Raw genomic sequence first — 12,361 nt, forward strand, 5'->3', positions numbered from 1 at the left:
CGAATAGAATTGAATCGAAAAGAATCAAAACGAATCGAACCGAAGAGAATCGATTCGAATCAAAATAAAAAGTATCGTATCAAATCGAATCGAAAAGAATCATATCAAATAGAATCGAAAGAATGGAATCAAATCTAAAACAATCGAATGGAATCGAAAAGAATCGAATTGAACGGAATGGAATCGAAAAGAATACAATAGAATAGAATCGAAAGACATCGAATAGAATCAAATCAAATCAAAAAGAATCGAATTGAATTGATCCTAACCAAAATAAGCGAAATGAATCGACTCGAACCGAAAAAAATCAAATCGAAAAGACTCTAATCTCAACGAAAATCATCGAAATGAATAGAATCGAAAAGAATCGAATTGAATCAAATCGAATGGAATCCAATCGAAAAGAATCAAATTGATTCGACTCGAAACAAATTGAATCCAATCGAAAAGAATCTAATTGAATCGAATCGAAAAGAATCGAATTCAATCAAAACGAATCGATTCGAATGGAATAGAAAAGAATAGAATAGAATAGAATCGAAAAGAATCAACTCGAATCGAAAAGAATCGAATCGAAAAGAATTGAATCGAATCGAAAAGAAACGAATCGAACCGAATCAAAAAGAAAACCATCGAATCGAATCAAATACAAAAGAATCGCTTTGAATAGCATAGAATTGAAAAGAATCGAATCAATCGAATTGAAAACAATCGAATCGAAAAGAATCGAATCAAAAAAAGTCGAATCGAAACGAAAACAATCGAATCGAATCGAATCTAAAAGAATCGTATTGAATTGCATCGAGTCGAAAAGACTCGAATCAAAAAGACTCGAATCGAATTGAATCAAATCGAAAAGAATCTAATAGAAACCACTCGAACAGAATCAAATCGAAATGATTCAAAATGAATCGAATAGAATAGAATCGAAAAAAATCGAATAGAATCGAAACGAATTGAATCGAAGAGAATCGATTAGAATCGAAATGAAAAGAATCGTATTGAATCGAATCGAAAAGAATCAACTCAAATCGAATCGAAAGAATTGAATCAAATCGAAAAGAATCCAATCGAATCGAAAAGAATCGAACTGAATGGAATCAAATCGAAAAGAATCTAATCGAATTGAAAAGAATCGAATCAAATTTAATGGAATCGAAAAGAATCGAATTGATTCGAAAAGAATCGAAATGAAACAAATCAGATCAAATGGAAAAGAATCAAATCGAATTGAAAAGAATCGAATCGAATCGAAATGAATCGAATCAAAAAGAATCGAATCGAAAAGAATCGAATTGAAAAGAATCGAATTGAATCGTAAAGATTCGAATCGAATTAAAAATATCACATCGAATCGAATCGCAAAGAATCGAATTGAAAAGACTCGAATTGAAACGAATCGATTTGAAACGAAAAGAATCGAATCGAATCGAATCGAATTGAATTGAAAGAATCGAATTGAATAGAAAAAAATCGAATAGAAAAGAATCGAACCGAAAAGAAAAGAATCAAATTGAATCAGTCGATTAAATTCTAGTCGAATCGAATCAAAAAATGAAATCGAGTCGAATCGAATCGAAAAGAATCGAATTGTATCTAATCAAAAAGAATCGAATCGTATCGACTCGAATCGAAAAGAATCCAATTGCATCATCGAATGGAAAATAATCGAATTGAATAGAATAGAAAAGAATCGAATCGAATCAAATCGAAAACAATCAAATTGAATTGATCGAAAAGAATCGAATTGAATCAAATCGAATCGAAATGCAAAGAATCGAATCAATACAAATAGAAAAGAATCGAAAAGAATCAAATCGACACGAAAAGAATCGAATCGAATCAAAAAGTATCGAATTGATTCGAAAACATTCGAATCGAAAAGAATCGAATTGAAATGAATCCGATCGAAATGAAAAGAATCTACTCGACTCGAATCCAAAAGAATCGAATCCAAAAGAATTGAATCGAATCCAAAAGAATCGAATTGAATTGAATCAAAAGAAATGAATTGAATTGAATCAAGAAGGAACTAATCGAATCAAATCGAAAAAAATCGAATAGAATCAAATCGAATCAAAAAGAATCGAATAGATTCGAATAAAGAAGAATCGAATTGAGGGATCCCTGGGTGGCGCAGCGGTTTAGCGCCTGCCTTTGGCCCAGGGCGCGATCCTGGAGACCCGGGATCGAATCCCACATCGCGCTCCCGCTGCATGGAGCCTGCTTCTCCCTCTGCCTGTGTCTCTGCCTCTCTCACTCTCTCTGTGACTATCATAAAAAAAAGAATCGAATTGAATCGAGTTGAAAAAATCATAAAGAATCAAATCGAAAAGAATCGAGTTCCATGTAACGAAAAGATTCGAATTGAAAAGAATCGAATCGAAACAAAAGAATCGAATCGAATCGACATGAATCAAAAAGAATCGAATCAAAACGAATCGAAAAGAAACAAATCAAGTAGAATCTAAAAGAACCGAATCGAATCAAATCGAAACAATTCGAATAGAATTGAATCGAAAAGAATCAAAACGAATCGAACCGAAGAGAATCGATTCGAATCAAAATAAAAAGTATCGTATCAAATCGAATCGAAAAGAATCATATCAAATAGAATCGAAAGAATGGAATCAAATCTAAAACAATCGAATGGAATCGAAAAGAATCGAATTGAACGGAATGGAATCGAAAAGAATACAATAGAATAGAATCGAAAGACATCGAATAGAATCAAATCAAATCAAAAAGAATCGAATTGAATTGATCCTAACCAAAATAAGCGAAATGAATCGACTCGAACCGAAAAAAATCAAATCGAAAAGACTCTAATCTCAACGAAAATCATCGAAATGAATAGAATCGAAAAGAATCGAATTGAATCAAATCGAATGGAATCCAATCGAAAAGAATCAAATTGATTCGACTCGAAACAAATTGAATCCAATCGAAAAGAATCTAATTGAATCGAATCGAAAAGAATCGAATTCAATCAAAACGAATCGATTCGAATGGAATAGAAAAGAATAGAATAGAATAGAATCGAAAAGAATCAACTCGAATCGAAAAGAATCGAATCGAAAAGAATTGAATCGAATCGAAAAGAAACGAATCGAACCGAATCAAAAAGAAAACCATCGAATCGAATCAAATACAAAAGAATCGCTTTGAATAGCATAGAATTGAAAAGAATCGAATCAATCGAATTGAAAACAATCGAATCGAAAAGAATCGAATCAAAAAAAGTCGAATCGAAACGAAAACAATCGAATCGAATCGAATCTAAAAGAATCGTATTGAATTGCATCGAGTCGAAAAGACTCGAATCAAAAAGACTCGAATCGAATTGAATCAAATCGAAAAGAATCTAATAGAAACCACTCGAACAGAATCAAATCGAAATGATTCAAAATGAATCGAATAGAATAGAATCGAAAAAAATCGAATAGAATCGAAACGAATTGAATCGAAGAGAATCGATTAGAATCGAAATGAAAAGAATCGTATTGAATCGAATCGAAAAGAATCAACTCAAATCGAATCGAAAGAATTGAATCAAATCGAAAAGAATCCAATCGAATCGAAAAGAATCGAACTGAATGGAATCAAATCGAAAAGAATCTAATCGAATTGAAAAGAATCGAATCAAATTTAATGGAATCGAAAAGAATCGAATTGATTCGAAAAGAATCGAAATGAAACAAATCAGATCAAATGGAAAAGAATCAAATCGAATTGAAAAGAATCGAATCGAATCGAAATGAATCGAATCAAAAAGAATCGAATCGAAAAGAATCGAATTGAAAAGAATCGAATCGAATCGTAAAGATTCGAATCGAATTAAAAATATCACATCGAATCGAATCGCAAAGAATCGAATTGAAAAGACTCGAATTGAAACGAATCGATTTGAAACGAAAAGAATCGAATCGAATCGAATCGAATTGAATTGAAAGAATCGAATTGAATAGAAAAAAATCGAATAGAAAAGAATCGAACCGAAAAGAAAAGAATCAAATTGAATCAGTCGATTAAATTCTAGTCGAATCGAATCAAAAAATGAAATCGAGTCGAATCGAATCGAAAAGAATCGAATTGTATCTAATCAAAAAGAATCGAATCGTATCGACTCGAATCGAAAAGAATCCAATTGCATCATCGAATGGAAAATAATCGAATTGAATAGAATAGAAAAGAATCGAATCGAATCAAATCGAAAACAATCAAATTGAATTGATCGAAAAGAATCGAATTGAATCAAATCGAATCGAAATGCAAAGAATCGAATCAATACAAATAGAAAAGAATCGAAAAGAATCAAATCGACACGAAAAGAATCGAATCGAATCAAAAAGTATCGAATTGATTCGAAAACATTCGAATCGAAAAGAATCGAATTGAAATGAATCCGATCGAAATGAAAAGAATCTACTCGACTCGAATCCAAAAGAATCGAATCCAAAAGAATTGAATCGAATCCAAAAGAATCGAATTGAATTGAATCAAAAGAAATGAATTGAATTGAATCAAGAAGGAACTAATCGAATCAAATCGAAAAAAATCGAATAGAATCAAATCGAATCAAAAAGAATCGAATAGATTCGAATAAAGAAGAATCGAATTGAGGGATCCCTGGGTGGTGCAGCGGTTTAGCGCCTGCCTTTGGCCCAGGGCGCGATCCTGGAGACCCGGGATCGAATCCCACATCGCGCTCCCGCTGCATGGAGCCTGCTTCTCCCTCTGCCTGTGTCTCTGCCTCTCTCACTCTCTCTGTGACTATCATAAATAAAGAATCGAATTGAATCGAGTTGAAAAAATCATAAAGAATCAAATCGAAAAGAATCGAGTTCCATGTAACGAAAAGATTCGAATTGAAAAGAATCGAATCGAAACAAAAGAATCGAATCGAATCGACATGAATCAAAAAGAATCGAATCAAAACGAATCGAAAAGAAACAAATCAAGTAGAATCTAAAAGAACCGAATCGAATCAAATCGAAACAATTCGAATAGAATTGAATCGAAAAGAATCAAAACGAATCGAACCGAAGAGAATCGATTCGAATCAAAATAAAAAGTATCGTATCAAATCGAATCGAAAAGAATCATATCAAATAGAATCGAAAGAATGGAATCAAATCTAAAACAATCGAATGGAATCGAAAAGAATCGAATTGAACGGAATGGAATCGAAAAGAATACAATAGAATAGAATCGAAAGACATCGAATAGAATCAAATCAAATCAAAAAGAATCGAATTGAATTGATCCTAACCAAAATAAGCGAAATGAATCGACTCGAACCGAAAAAAATCAAATCGAAAAGACTCTAATCTCAACGAAAATCATCGAAATGAATAGAATCGAAAAGAATCGAATTGAATCAAATCGAATGGAATCCAATCGAAAAGAATCAAATTGATTCGACTCGAAACAAATTGAATCCAATCGAAAAGAATCTAATTGAATCGAATCGAAAAGAATCGAATTCAATCAAAACGAATCGATTCGAATGGAATAGAAAAGAATAGAATAGAATAGAATCGAAAAGAATCAACTCGAATCGAAAAGAATCGAATCGAAAAGAATTGAATCGAATCGAAAAGAAACGAATCGAACCGAATCAAAAAGAAAACCATCGAATCGAATCAAATACAAAAGAATCGCTTTGAATAGCATAGAATTGAAAAGAATCGAATCAATCGAATTGAAAACAATCGAATCGAAAAGAATCGAATCAAAAAAAGTCGAATCGAAACGAAAACAATCGAATCGAATCGAATCTAAAAGAATCGTATTGAATTGCATCGAGTCGAAAAGACTCGAATCAAAAAGACTCGAATCGAATTGAATCAAATCGAAAAGAATCTAATAGAAACCACTCGAACAGAATCAAATCGAAATGATTCAAAATGAATCGAATAGAATAGAATCGAAAAAAATCGAATAGAATCGAAACGAATTGAATCGAAGAGAATCGATTAGAATCGAAATGAAAAGAATCGTATTGAATCGAATCGAAAAGAATCAACTCAAATCGAATCGAAAGAATTGAATCAAATCGAAAAGAATCCAATCGAATCGAAAAGAATCGAACTGAATGGAATCAAATCGAAAAGAATCTAATCGAATTGAAAAGAATCGAATCAAATTTAATGGAATCGAAAAGAATCGAATTGATTCGAAAAGAATCGAAATGAAACAAATCAGATCAAATGGAAAAGAATCAAATCGAATTGAAAAGAATCGAATCGAATCGAAATGAATCGAATCAAAAAGAATCGAATCGAAAAGAATCGAATTGAAAAGAATCGAATCGAATCGTAAAGATTCGAATCGAATTAAAAATATCACATCGAATCGAATCGCAAAGAATCGAATTGAAAAGACTCGAATTGAAACGAATCGATTTGAAACGAAAAGAATCGAATCGAATCGAATCGAATTGAATTGAAAGAATCGAATTGAATAGAAAAAAATCGAATAGAAAAGAATCGAACCGAAAAGAAAAGAATCAAATTGAATCAGTCGATTAAATTCTAGTCGAATCGAATCAAAAAATGAAATCGAGTCGAATCGAATCGAAAAGAATCGAATTGTATCTAATCAAAAAGAATCGAATCGTATCGACTCGAATCGAAAAGAATCCAACTGCATCATCGAATGGAAAATAATCGAATTGAATAGAATAGAAAAGAATCGAATCGAATCAAATCGAAAACAATCAAATTGAATTGATCGAAAAGAATCGAATTGAATCAAATCGAATCGAAATGCAAAGAATCGAATCAATACAAATAGAAAAGAATCGAAAAGAATCAAATCGACACGAAAAGAATCGAATCGAATCAAAAAGTATCGAATTGATTCGAAAACATTCGAATCGAAAAGAATCGAATTGAAATGAATCCGATCGAAATGAAAAGAATCTACTCGACTCGAATCCAAAAGAATCGAATCCAAAAGAATTGAATCGAATCCAAAAGAATCGAATTGAATTGAATCAAAAGAAATGAATTGAATTGAATCAAGAAGGAACTAATCGAATCAAATCGAAAAAAATCGAATAGAATCAAATCGAATCAAAAAGAATCGAATAGATTCGAATAAAGAAGAATCGAACTGAGGGATCCCAGGGTGGCGCAGCGGTTTAGCGCCTGCCTTTGGCCCAGGGCGCGATCCTGGAGACCCGGGATCGAATCCCACATCGGGCTCCCGCGGCATGGAGCCTGCTTCTCCCTCTGCCTGTGTCTCTGCCTCTCTCACTCTCTCTGTGACTATCATAAAAATAAGAATCGAATTGAATCGAGTTGAAAAAATCATAAAGAATCAAATCGAAAAGAATCGAATTCCATGTAACGAAAAGATTCGAATTGAAAAGAATCGAATCGAAACAAAAGAATCGAATCGAATCGACATGAATCAAAAAGAATCGAATCAAAACGAATCGAAAAGAAACAAATCAAGTAGAATCTAAAAGAACCGAATCGAATCAAATCGAAACAATTCGAATAGAATTGAATCGAAAAGAATCAAAACGAATCGAACCGAAGAGAATCGATTCGAATCAAAATAAAAAGTATCGTATCAAATCGAATCGAAAAGAATCATATCAAATAGAATCGAAAGAATGGAATCAAATCTAAAACAATCGAATGGAATCGAAAAGAATCGAATTGAACGGAATGGAATCGAAAAGAATACAATAGAATAGAATCGAAAGACATCGAATAGAATCAAATCAAATCAAAAAGAATCGAATTGAATTGATCCTAACCAAAATAAGCGAAATGAATCGACTCGAACCGAAAAAAATCAAATCGAAAAGACTCTAATCTCAACGAAAATCATCGAAATGAATAGAATCGAAAAGAATCGAATTGAATCAAATCGAATGGAATCCAATCGAAAAGAATCAAATTGATTCGACTCGAAACAAATTGAATCCAATCGAAAAGAATCTAATTGAATCGAATCGAAAAGAATCGAATTCAATCAAAACGAATCGATTCGAATGGAATAGAAAAGAATAGAATAGAATAGAATCGAAAAGAATCAACTCGAATCGAAAAGAATCGAATCGAAAAGAATTGAATCGAATCGAAAAGAAACGAATCGAACCGAATCAAAAAGAAAACCATCGAATCGAATCAAATACAAAAGAATCGCTTTGAATAGCATAGAATTGAAAAGAATCGAATCAATCGAATTGAAAACAATCGAATCGAAAAGAATCGAATCAAAAAAAGTCGAATCGAAACGAAAACAATCGAATCGAATCGAATCTAAAAGAATCGTATTGAATTGCATCGAGTCGAAAAGACTCGAATCAAAAAGACTCGAATCGAATTGAATCAAATCGAAAAGAATCTAATAGAAACCACTCGAACAGAATCAAATCGAAATGATTCAAAATGAATCGAATAGAATAGAATCGAAAAAAATCGAATAGAATCGAAACGAATTGAATCGAAGAGAATCGATTAGAATCGAAATGAAAAGAATCGTATTGAATCGAATCGAAAAGAATCAACTCAAATCGAATCGAAAGAATTGAATCAAATCGAAAAGAATCCAATCGAATCGAAAAGAATCGAACTGAATGGAATCAAATCGAAAAGAATCTAATCGAATTGAAAAGAATCGAATCAAATTTAATGGAATCGAAAAGAATCGAATTGATTCGAAAAGAATCGAAATGAAACAAATCAGATCAAATGGAAAAGAATCAAATCGAATTGAAAAGAATCGAATCGAATCGAAATGAATCGAATCAAAAAGAATCGAATCGAAAAGAATCGAATTGAAAAGAATCGAATCGAATCGTAAAGATTCGAATCGAATTAAAAATATCACATCGATCGAATCGCAAAGAATCGAATTGAAAAGACTCGAATTGAAACGAATCGATTTGAAACGAAAAGAATCGAATCGAATCGAATCGAATTGAATTGAAAGAATCGAATTGAATAGAAAAAAATCGAATAGAAAAGAATCGAACCGAAAAGAAAAGAATCAAATTGAATCAGTCGATTAAATTCTAGTCGAATCGAATCAAAAAATGAAATCGAGTCGAATCGAATCGAAAAGAATCGAATTGTATCTAATCAAAAAGAATCGAATCGTATCGACTCGAATCGAAAAGAATCCAACTGCATCATCGAATGGAAAATAATCGAATTGAATAGAATAGAAAAGAATCGAATCGAATCAAATCGAAAACAATCAAATTGAATTGATCGAAAAGAATCGAATTGAATCAAATCGAATCGAAATGCAAAGAATCGAATCAATACAAATAGAAAAGAATCGAAAAGAATCAAATCGACACGAAAAGAATCGAATCGAATCAAAAAGTATCGAATTGATTCGAAAACATTCGAATCGAAAAGAATCGAATTGAAATGAATCCGATCGAAATGAAAAGAATCTACTCGACTCGAATCCAAAAGAATCGAATCCAAAAGAATTGAATCGAATCCAAAAGAATCGAATTGAATTGAATCAAAAGAAATGAATTGAATTGAATCAAGAAGGAACTAATCGAATCAAATCGAAAAAAATCGAATAGAATCAAATCGAATCAAAAAGAATCGAATAGATTCGAATAAAGAAGAATCGAATTGAGGGATCCCTGGGTGGCGCAGCGGTTTAGCGCCTGCCTTTGGCCCAGGGCGCGATCCTGGAGACCCGGGATCGAATCCCACATCGCGCTCCCGCTGCATGGAGCCTGCTTCTCCTTTGCCTGTGTCTCTGCCTCTCTCACTCTCTCTGTGACTATCATAAAAAAAAGAATCGAATTGAATCGAGTTGAAAAAATCATAAAGAATCAAATCGAAAAGAATCGAGTTCCATGTAACGAAAAGATTCGAATTGAAAAGAATCGAATCGAAACAAAAGAATCGAATCGAATCGACATGAATCAAAAAGAATCGAATCAAAACGAATCAAAAAGAAACAAATCAAGTAGAATCTAAAAGAACCGAATCGAATCAAATCGAAACAATTCGAATAGAATTGAATCGAAAAGAATCAAAACGAATCGAACCGAAGAGAATCGATTCGAATCAAAATAAAAAGTATCGTATCAAATCGAATCGAAAAGAATCATATCAAATAGAATCGAAAGAATGGAATCAAATCTAAAACAATCGAATGGAATCGAAAAGAATCGAATTGAACGGAATGGAATCGAAAAGAATACAATAGAATAGAATCGAAAGACATCGAATAGAATCAAATCAAATCAAAAAGAATCGAATTGAATTGATCCTAACCAAAATAAGCGAAATGAATCGACTCGAACCGAAAAGAATCAAATCGAAAAGACTCTAATCTCAACGAAAATCATCGAAATGAATAGAATCGAAAAGAATCGAATTGAATCAAATCGAAAAGAATCGAATGGAATCCAATCGAAAAGAATCAAATTGATTCGACTCGAAACAAATTGAATCCAATCGAAAAGAATCTAATTGAATCGAATCGAAAAGAATCGAATTCAATCAAAACGAATCGATTCGAATGGAATAGAAAAGAATAGAATAGAATAGAATCGAAAAGAATCAACTCGAATCGAAAAGAATCGAATCGAAAAGAATTGAATCGAATCGAAAAGAAACGAATCGAACCGAATCAAAAAGAAAACCATCGAATCGAATCAAATACAAAAGAATCGCTTTGAATAGCATAGAATTGAAAAGAATCGAATCAATCGAATTGAAAACAATCGAATCGAAAAGAATCGAATCAAAAAAAGTCGAATCGAAACGAAAACAATCGAATCGAATCGAATCTAAAAGAATCGTATTGAATTGCATCGAGTCGAAAAGACTCGAATCAAAAAGACTCGAATCGAATTGAATCAAATCGAAAAGAATCTAATAGAAACCACTCGAACAGAATCAAATCGAAATGATTCAAAATGAATCGAATAGAATAGAATCGAAAAAAATCGAATAGAATCGAAACGAATTGAATCGAAGAGAATCGATTAGAATCGAAATGAAAAGAATCGTATTGAATCGAATCGAAAAGAATCAACTCAAATCGAATCGAAAGAATTGAATCAAATCGAAAAGAATCCAATCGAATCGAAAAGAATCGAACTGAATGGAATCAAATCGAAAAGAATCTAATCGAATTGAAAAGAATCGAATCAAATTTAATGGAATCGAAAAGAATCGAATTGATTCGAAAAGAATCGAAATGAAACAAATCAGATCAAATGGAAAAGAATCAAATCGAATTGAAAAGAATCGAATCGAATCGAAATGAATCGAATCAAAAAGAATCGAATCGAAAAGAATCGAATTGAAAAGAATCGAATCGAATCGTAAAGATTCGAATCGAATTAAAAATATCACATCGAATCGAATCGCAAAGAATCGAATTGAAAAGACTCGAATTGAAACGAATCGATTTGAAACGAAAAGAATCGAATCGAATCGAATCGAATTGAATTGAAAGAATCGAATTGAATAGAAAAAAATCGAATAGAAAAGAATCGAACCGAAAAGAAAAGAATCAAATTGAATCAGTCGATTAAATTCTAGTCGAATCGAATCAAAAAATGAAATCGAGTCGAATCGAATCGAAAAGAATCGAATTGTATCTAATCAAAAAGAATCGAATCGTATCGACTCGAATCGAAAAGAATCCAATTGCATCATCGAATGGAAAATAATCGAATTGAATAGAATAGAAAAGAATCGAATCGAATCAAATCGAAAACAATCAAATTGAATTGATCGAAAAGAATCGAATTGAATCAAATCGAATCGAAATGCAAAGAATCGAATCAATACAAATAGAAAAGAATCGAAAAGAATCAAATCGACACGAAAAGAATCGAATCGAATCAAAAAGTATCGAATTGATTCGAAAACATTCGAATCGAAAAGAATCGAATTGAAATGAATCCGATCGAAATGAAAAGAATCTACTCGACTCGAATCCAAAAGAATCGAATCCAAAAGAATTGAATCGAATCCAAAAGAATCGAATTGAATTGAATCAAAAGAAATGAATTGAATTGAATCAAGAAGGAACTAATCGAATCAAATCGAAAAAAATCGAATAGAATCAAATCGAATCAAAAAGAATCGAATAGATTCGAATAAAGAAGAATCGAACTGAGGGATCCCTGGGTGGCGCAGCGGTTTAGCGCCTGCCTTTGGCCCAGGGCGCGATCCTGGAGACCCGGGATCGAATCCCACATCGGGCTCCCGCGGCATGGAGCCTGCTTCTCCCTCTGCCTGTGTCTCTGCCTCTCTCACTCTCTCTGTGACTATCATAAAAAAAAGAATCGAATTGAATCGAGTTGAAAAAATCATAAAGAATCAAATCGAAAAGAATCGAATTC

Source organism: Canis aureus, chromosome 38 (genome assembly GCF_053574225.1).
Source record: "Canis aureus isolate CA01 chromosome 38, VMU_Caureus_v.1.0, whole genome shotgun sequence".
Classification (NCBI taxonomy): Eukaryota; Metazoa; Chordata; class Mammalia; order Carnivora; family Canidae; genus Canis; species Canis aureus.